We start from the raw sequence: 8,746 nt of genomic DNA, 5'->3' as shown, positions 1-8,746 counted from the left end.
AGGAGGACGAGATTCAAATCAGGGAAAAGATCCTTTCTTCTATTGATTTGATAGAAATTCGTTTTTCTTTTCCTGTTTGTATGGTTTTGATTTTTGATGAATAAGATCGATCTATGTGCTCTTGTTTTGTTATAAGCTTGATATAATTCATCCCAGGAAAAAGGGCCCGACAACTAATAACGAAATGAATAGCGAAATCCTAAACCATTGACTAATTGATTATTGACAGGAACAGACAAGCACAAAGATCACTTGGTGATGAGCAGGCCGATGAGGTCCCCGGCGATGCTGCAACACTCCTTCCTCTTGCGATCTATGTCGGTCACGGGAGATATTTCTTGGATCCCCTTAAATACATTCTCGCATACATGATCCATCACGTGCGCCCTTCACCTTGGACAGAATCTTCGACATGTTGGTATAGTCCCCACAGTAGAAACTAGGGCGGGCGTCGACGTCGATGCCGCTTGAGGCAATGGCGTAGGCCTTGAGGCAGAAGTCCAACACGCCCCACTCAGGTGTGCCCTAGTATTTACCCTAGGTCACAGATGACCGCGATGTTCTTCGCGACGAGTTTCCGCGGCGATTTCTAGAGTGATGCTGGCGAGGTCATGTTTGGTGGAAGCATGGGTGCTCTTTGTGTCGTCGCCTCACTTAGCATGGCCACACACAACAAAATGTTATTGGTCTTCTTCCATGTGTGGCAGATGAAGTCAATGCCCGCGTGGGCGGCAGGGAGGACATAGGATACGACAACGAGCATGATGAGAACCGTATCTATGGATGTTGCAATGCTCGCCATTTTAGTTCACACTTTGTATGTAGCTAGGCCTTGTTGTTGCTGGATCTTGTTTGATGCGAGATGGTTATTCATTTAAATCAGAGAATAATGGTTGTTCTATTTATATGAGTAATATCTTTTATGGTCATGCACCCTTAAAGAGTGGTCTATTTTTGATGAATCTCGATAGTAGTGATACACATATTCATAATGTTGAAGCCAAAAGATGCAGAGTTGATAATGATAGTGCAACTTATTTGTGGCACTGCCGTTTATGTCATATCGGTATAAAGCGCATGAAGAAACTCCATATTAATAGACTTTTGGAACCACTTGATTATGAATCACTTGGTACTTGTGAACCGTGCCTCATGGGCAAGATGACTAAAACGCCTTTCTCCGGAACTATGGAGAGAGCAACATATCTGTTGGAAATCATACATACAGAAGTATGTGGTCCGATGAATGTTGAGGCTCGTGGCAGATATCGTTATTTTCTCACCTTCACAGATGATTTAAGCAGATATGGGTATATCTACTTAATGAAACATAAGTCTGAAACATTTGAAAATTTCAAAGAATTTCAGAGTGAAGTTGAAAATCATCGTAACAAGAAAAATAAAGTTTCTATGATCTGATCGTGGAGGAGAATATTTGAGTTACGAGTTTGGTCTACATTTGAAACAATGCGGAATAGTTTCGCAACTCACGCCACCCAGAACACCACAGCGTAATGGTGTCTCCAAATGTCGTAATCGTACTTTACTAGATATGGTGCGATCAATGATGTCTCTTACTGATTTACCGCTATCGTTTGGGGTTATGCTTTAGAGACGGCTGCATTCACGTTAAATAGGGCACCATCGAAATCCGTTGAGACGACGCCTTATGAACTGTGGTTTGGCAAGAAACCAAAGTTGTCGTTTCTTAAAGTTTGGGGCTGCGATGCTTATGTGAAAAAACTTCAACCTGATAAGCTCGAACCCAAATCGGAGAAATGTGTCTTCATAGGATACCCAAAGGATACTGTTGGGTACACCTTCTATCACAGATCCGAAGGCAAGACATTCATTACTAATAATGGATCCTTTCTAGAGAAGGAGTTTCTCTCGAAAGAAGTGAGTGGGAGGAAAGTAGAACTTGATGAGGTAATTGCATCTGCTCCCTAATTGGAAAGTAGTTCATCACAGAAAGCGGTTCCTGTGACGTCTATACCAATTAGCGAGGAAGTTAATGATGATGATCATGAAACTTCAGATCAAGTTGTTACTGAACCTCGTAGGTCAACCATAGTGAGATCCGCACCAGAGTGGTATTGAACCTCGTAGACCATGACGAACCTACGAACTATGAAGAAGCAATGGTGAGCCCAGATTCCGCAAAATGGCTTGAGGCAATGAAATCTGAGATGGGATCCATGTATGAGAACAAAGTGGGGACTTTGGTTCACTTGCCCAATGATCGGCAAGCCATTGAGAATAAATGGATCTTCAAGAAGAAGACTGGCGCTGACGGTAATGTTACTGTCTATAAAGCTCGACTTGTTGCGAATGGTTTTCGACAAGTTCAAGGGATTGACTACGATGAGACCTTCTCACCCGTAGCGATGCTTAAGTCTGTCCGAATCATGTTAGCAATTGCCATATTTTATGATTATGAAATTTGGCAAATGGATGTCAAAACTGCATTCCTGCAAACCCCGTTAAACATTTTCAAAATCCCCAAAAACCTAATAGAAAAAAGTTACGGGGCTTTCAAGATCTAGAGGCAAAAAAAATTCAAACTTACTAGTGGCGCACCGTGGATGTGGTGCGCCACTAGTAACAGAAAAAAATTGGTTTTGAATTTTAAATGATACGTAATATGACCGGGAAGTTTGAAATATTTTTCAAAATTTCATCGTAGTCATGAACATGAACAAAGTCCTAGACATCAACAAGGTATAATAGGATTGATATGCTAGATATATCAAAAAGTGCCTGTGAAGTGAGCTGTTGCTGGGGTTGGATAGAACTCTGAAGTTAAGCGTGCTTGGGCTGGAGTAGTGTGAGAATGGGTGACCTTTCGGGAAGTTTGACCACGAAGTGCGATTTGACTTGAGATTAAGCATATTGACCCGAGATTAAGCCATAGTGAGTATCTGGTATACCAGCGCCATTAGTATACCAAATACTAACGGCGCACCACAGGTGCGTCATTAGAAGAAAAAAATCTAATGGCGTGGTGCTAGTGGCGCACCTGTAGTGCGCCATTAGTAGCGAAAACAGGTGCGTCACTAGCAGCCCCTTTTCTAATAGTGCTTGTTGTTGCTGCAGTACGTTATGACTCTACCAACACGTCGCGTCTCTATCTATCTATGTGTTGTCTAATAGATAGATAGATAGACAGATAGATGGGAAACACTTCCTATGTGTTGTCTGATATGAGGTCATCGGTAAACCGCGCGTAAGCCAATGATTCATGCTTCATCTCAGAGCCAAAAAACCACAAAAAATCCTCTTCTAGCCTGCCGTTTTTCCCGCACGCACCTTCCATAATCCCTCACCTCATTACCTTTCTTGCGAATCACTCACCTCCGCCGTTCCTCTCCCCTGTGTCTGACCCTCCTCTCTGTCGGGGTCAACATGCACCGTGCCGCCCCTGCACTCCCTCCCAAAGGAGTCCAGGTTGGATCCCTCTCCAATACTACCTCTTGATCCAGCCATCCGAACCACTGCCCATGTTGTTCTCCACTACGTCGCCCGACAAGCCCACCTCCTCGTGGTTCTCCAATGTACCTCTTCTTCTTCCCTAAGTGGAGAGCATTGTCTTAAATAAATTATTGAAAAAATAGCACGCTATAGCGTCGCAAATAGCACGCTATAGCATGCAGAGAATTGCATCATTAAATAAATCAGTGTACACTATCTCACTAATAGCATAATTTAAGAGACGGCACTATTTTTGTATAGCGCGCTATTCTTTCCTTGCCCCTAACCCAGGTAGCCTCTTGCCCAACTTATGCCCCTCCACCCGTCTTTGCAGAGTTTAAGTAGTTGGGATTGCGAGGCGCACCAGGGATGAGATCTGTCTATATTGATTTCATGTATTTGCAACAGTTAATTAAGTTGATTTAAGATAACAAAACCTCTAATTTAGGGTACTACATCAGTCCTGGTTTATAAGTCCCCTTTGTATTTTTGCCAAATTTTGACTAGAAATTTAACTAACAAAATATTGATGCATATCACCAAACATTATATCATTGGATTCGTATTTAAACATAGTTTCTAATTATATTTTTTATGACATGCATTAATTAATATATTGTTAGTTAGATTTAAGATCAAAATTTGGCACAGAATATAAAGAGGACTAATAAAGCATGACGGAGGTTGTAGATGAGATACGTTTATAGATAAAAAATCGGCAACCGAATATTAGTGGCAAGCATGTTATTTTGCATCTTAAAATTTCTGTGCTTCCGATACGTCTTAGTTATGTGGTGATAGCAAAATATTCTTGCTTCGGAGCATTCACACTTCCTATGTATGGATAAAATTTCAATCTCTTGCCATGCTTCCCAGGTGTAAATATTATTTCTTCATAGCATTAGCATCCATGCATGCTTCCTAGGTGATTCTTGTGCACGGATGCTTCTTCCATGCTATGGAACTTCAGTCTCTTTCCATGTGTTCCTAGCTGTATATACGTTAAGTTCATTGCTTGAGAGCATCCATGCTTATGATTCAGATAGAACTACAATCATGCTTATTGATTTCGGGTATGTGTTTCCACTATTTGGAGGTTTCCTTTATTTTTAAACAAACCCATTATCCATGACGGCGCATGAGCTCGCTTGCTACCCGTCACCGTCCCGGTTATCTCCACCAGGATCGAACCCTGCGGCCTCCGGTCCACCTTGCTGAAGCGCTGTCTTGATTCGGGAATAAAGGCAGCCATGGAAGTTTGTAAGATTCGCCCCTCCCCACATACACCATCCTCATCTCTCTTACCTATTTAGGCTTGTCATCCAAACATATTCATGTTCTCTAGTATTGTTTAATATCTCTATGTGCATATATTGCTATATTCCGTTTGGGGGGGGGGGGGGGGGGCTCATTTTGTTTCATGTTGTGGGTCACATAATCAATAATGAATATATGTGTATGTGGTATGTACATAACACAAATGTGCTTCCTCATGTTGGCCGCAATTTTTTTTCTGCTTTTTAAAAATAAATATCCTTGCTTCCAAGTAGTACTACATATGTACACAGAGCACTATTTTCATGTTTCTTACCCATTGTGCTTCTACATTCTTATATGTATGCTTCTTTGAGCTATAGAGTACTAGTCATCAACCAGTGCCTCTTCATGGCCTAGTTTTTCAAATATACATTGGTTCAATACTTTGGTAACTTTTTTGTTTCCATCAAGTAGAAAAATACATTTGTTGTGTGCGAACCATTGTGGGAATGATGAATATGAAAATGGAGAAATAATATCTTGGAAGTTTAATAATCGTTAGAAGATGGTTATTTTTCATTTTACAACAAATGGGAAAACGAAAACACTAATATGTGTTGGCATCCCGAAACATAACCCAAATATCCTATAAGTAACTTAAGTATGAATGGTAAGTATATATAATAATTAATTTAGTTAATCATTTATTATTTTTCTCCATCCTTTTTCCTTGTCAATTAACACATCCCCAGTTATTTCATATGTTTCTACCCACATTCCTTTTGTATTAACTTTCCATCGCAATACTTAATGTCTATTAGCTCTTCTTGAAGTTATTTGAATTTCCATTCGTATAGGCTGATTGAAATTGCTTCTCAATGGCAAAGTGTGTGATAGAAGGTATGGTTAAATTGAAGGAATTAAAGCCAGCAATATTCTCCTTCTGAACTTTATCACAAAGAGCATTCTCATATTGGCTAAAAAATACGTCAATGCAGCCACTTTATTAATTATTCACAAAGAGACCTTACAAAGTAATACATCGGTAAGGCTGAAGCCTTTGTCTAGACAACATCTGTCGCTACTCCTATCCAGTTGATGAAGGGATGCTGATAGTCTGGGCATAATACCAAATAGACCTAACATCTAAGACCTGAGGCCCCAACCAAAAAAATACGTCAATGTAGCTTTTGCATTAACATAACCATCAAAGAAGGCATTCATACTCTCACTACATTGTTTAGTAGACATACCTGCCAACAAGGCATCTTTCACAAATGTTGGAACCCAACAATGCCGATGCTCATAAAGCCCTTTAAGCCATTCATTATCACCAAGACTATATTTCTCAATCATATGCATCCAAGCAACTTCAAACTCTGTAATTGTTAATGAATCATGAATAGTGTGTGTGTATTTGCCGATTTTGTTGATGTTAATAATGTCCTTACTGGCATAGTTATCAAGGATTGTTCTTTCCGTCTCAGAGAAATGTGTTCAAAGTGAACTCTCCTCAGGGATCACACTTATTTATGAACTTATATAAGCCCTTCAGTTGATTTTTTCAATGGCTGGAATGCGAAAGCATTATGAGATTTGCCGCGTATCATTATCTGTAAAAAAAGGTCATCATCTCCTGAAGCCATAAAAAAGTGTATGTGTTGTATTAGGGAAGAACGACATGGAGAATTGACCATAACCAAACTAATTGCCTTACTATTGAATATCACATATTATATTATGCTTATGTGATGTGTTTCTGTGCTGCTTGGAGAAAAACACAAATTGCTGATACCGGGTGCCTTACTACTAATTAGATTGTATTTCGTTATTGAATGTGTTCCTATGCTATCGTGGATATAGAAATTTCAAAATACAATGACTTGGGTACATGAGCCACATCGTTATCTTTTGAATGTCCCCTTCGGTTATGGTTTGCAGCATATAAACTTCAGACCCATTTTTTCCCATGGCAACGCACATGCAATCGCGGGGCCATTGGCGGCCCCGCTGGCCTTGACTAACGTGTGAAGGGATGATGCCCTTGATCTGATGCTCAGGCAGCTGGGCCTCAGCAAGGACACCTGCCCCATGCCAACGCACTCACGTGCTCCCGTTGGCCAAATTGATGGGTAGATGAGTAGCAAGGCCATGGGTTGCATTGGGTCGGACCTTCTCGAGACCAAGACTGTTGTGCCCTACCGTCGTGGGAGGCCATTACGGTGAGCGTGAACAATCGGGCTTCACTGCAGGGCTAGGATGGATCCCTAGTAAGGGCAAAAGGGTGCCAACCAACACATGGTAGTATCCCATTGCAACGCACGGGCCATTTTCCTAGTTATAAATAAAAACACAAAAATGAGGGTGGTTTTACCAGCATAAGGTGAGAGCGGTTACATAATTGTACTAGTGTCAAAAGAAAAATAGTTTGCTTCGAACGGATTTCAGATGAATTGAGTATCTACTACACAATAATTGTCTCCGTTTCATTTTTGTGTGGAAATCACCCTAGAACTATATTAAAGAACAACAGTGATACAAGGCACCCCAGCGAATAAGAAATTCACAATCGGGCCTGACCTTGGACCTGGAGAAGGATTAGCCGGAGATGGGAAGTCTTCAAAGTTACGGTCCACATGGACCAACACGTTAGTGAGGAAGTAGATCAAACCAGCACCATCTTCATCGCCTCCCTCGCCGTTGAGCCAGAGAGACACAATCCTGGAATCACTCTTGTACAGGAAACCGCATACCTCGTCAACAGCGCCCGAGCAAACGCCAATGAAGTGGGGAAGGAGCCGCGACACAAAATCCTCCGCCTTGGTCACTGCCACCGCCACGCCGGCCAAGAACAAGAACCCTAGCCTCACCTCACCGGAGGTACGGCAGGAATCTACCTCCCCGAGCCCAACAGCATGGCCACAAGGACAACGTCAGGAAGAGGAATGAGATCGGGGAACATTAGCGACCATGCCACCGCCACCTCTTCCAAATCGATGGCGCACCACACAAACCTATCCTCCACGTCTCACCTACATCGTTGAAGACGACCACACCAGGATGGGGGTGAAGTTGCAGGATTTATTCCACTCGACACCGTCCCCGCAATCACGGCGGCGCGGCTGACACACGAACCCCAACACCTGTCTACAACCGAAAAGGGCGGACCAGGGTCCCCAACCCTCACGCCATAGCGGCGGACGGGGGAAGGTGAACCGCCGGCCTCGCCGGCGGAGGGAAACGTAGACCTCTGGTTCGCCTCTCTCTAACTGTGGCAGGGAGACTGTCTCCGTTTCATGCATCCTGCAACAGTAAAATAAGAAAGTAGCGTTGCCCCTTACATGCATGAAAAAAATAGAGATAAAAAAAGCCAATCACTCCGTGTCGAAGTGAACATGCCAAGGGGGCGTCAGCTTGACAGATTCAAGCTGTACCGCCACATAATATAGAATGAAAGAGAAGGCCCACAACGATGCTTGGCATGAAGATCGCCACAATCAACCAATATTTGCGGTTTAATATGAGAGATGGCTCACCACCCTCGCCGGGTGGTTATCCACGGGCCCGGAAACGTGCTTATAAACCGCTCCTGCGTCCTGTCCCTAGGCGATGCGGTACTAATAGCTGTTGGATGCGGCAGGGGTTACCATTTTAGTTTGCACTGTGAATGTAGCTAGGCATTGTTTTGTTGGTGCACTACGTGGTAGCTCTACATATCTTATACAGTACTCCCTCCATTTCTATAACACTATATAGTGTGGGAATAACTATGAATGTAGGCCATCCGATCTGCACATTCAATGGCCAGGATGTGGCAAATCCCTACAATGCAAGCCTTCGATTTTGGCATCTAACGGTTGAAAAGCGCTGCACCTTTCTCGCTCACCTTCTCTACGGCATCGCCTCCTCACCTACTAGCCACCGCTATTTCTTCTTCCATGTCATCGTCGTCATCCAACCTCTCCTGAATAAATGAACCATCATGACACATATGTCTCACCACATCCACCGATTCTCC

At 42.6% G+C, this 8,746-nt stretch overlaps 1 pseudogene; it reads right to left on the bottom strand.

The window, feature by feature from the left end:
• Positions 1-248: 248 nt before the first annotated feature.
• On the bottom strand, positions 249-802 carry LOC125549623 (annotated as a pseudogene).
• Positions 803-8,746: the final 7,944 nt, after the last annotated feature.

The sequence above is a fragment of the Triticum urartu genome, chromosome 3 (genome assembly GCF_003073215.2).
Source record: "Triticum urartu cultivar G1812 chromosome 3, Tu2.1, whole genome shotgun sequence".
NCBI classification, from domain to species: domain Eukaryota; kingdom Viridiplantae; phylum Streptophyta; class Magnoliopsida; order Poales; family Poaceae; genus Triticum; species Triticum urartu.
Note: the sequence above shows the minus strand (reverse complement) of the source record. Positions and strands in the feature narration are given on the sequence as shown.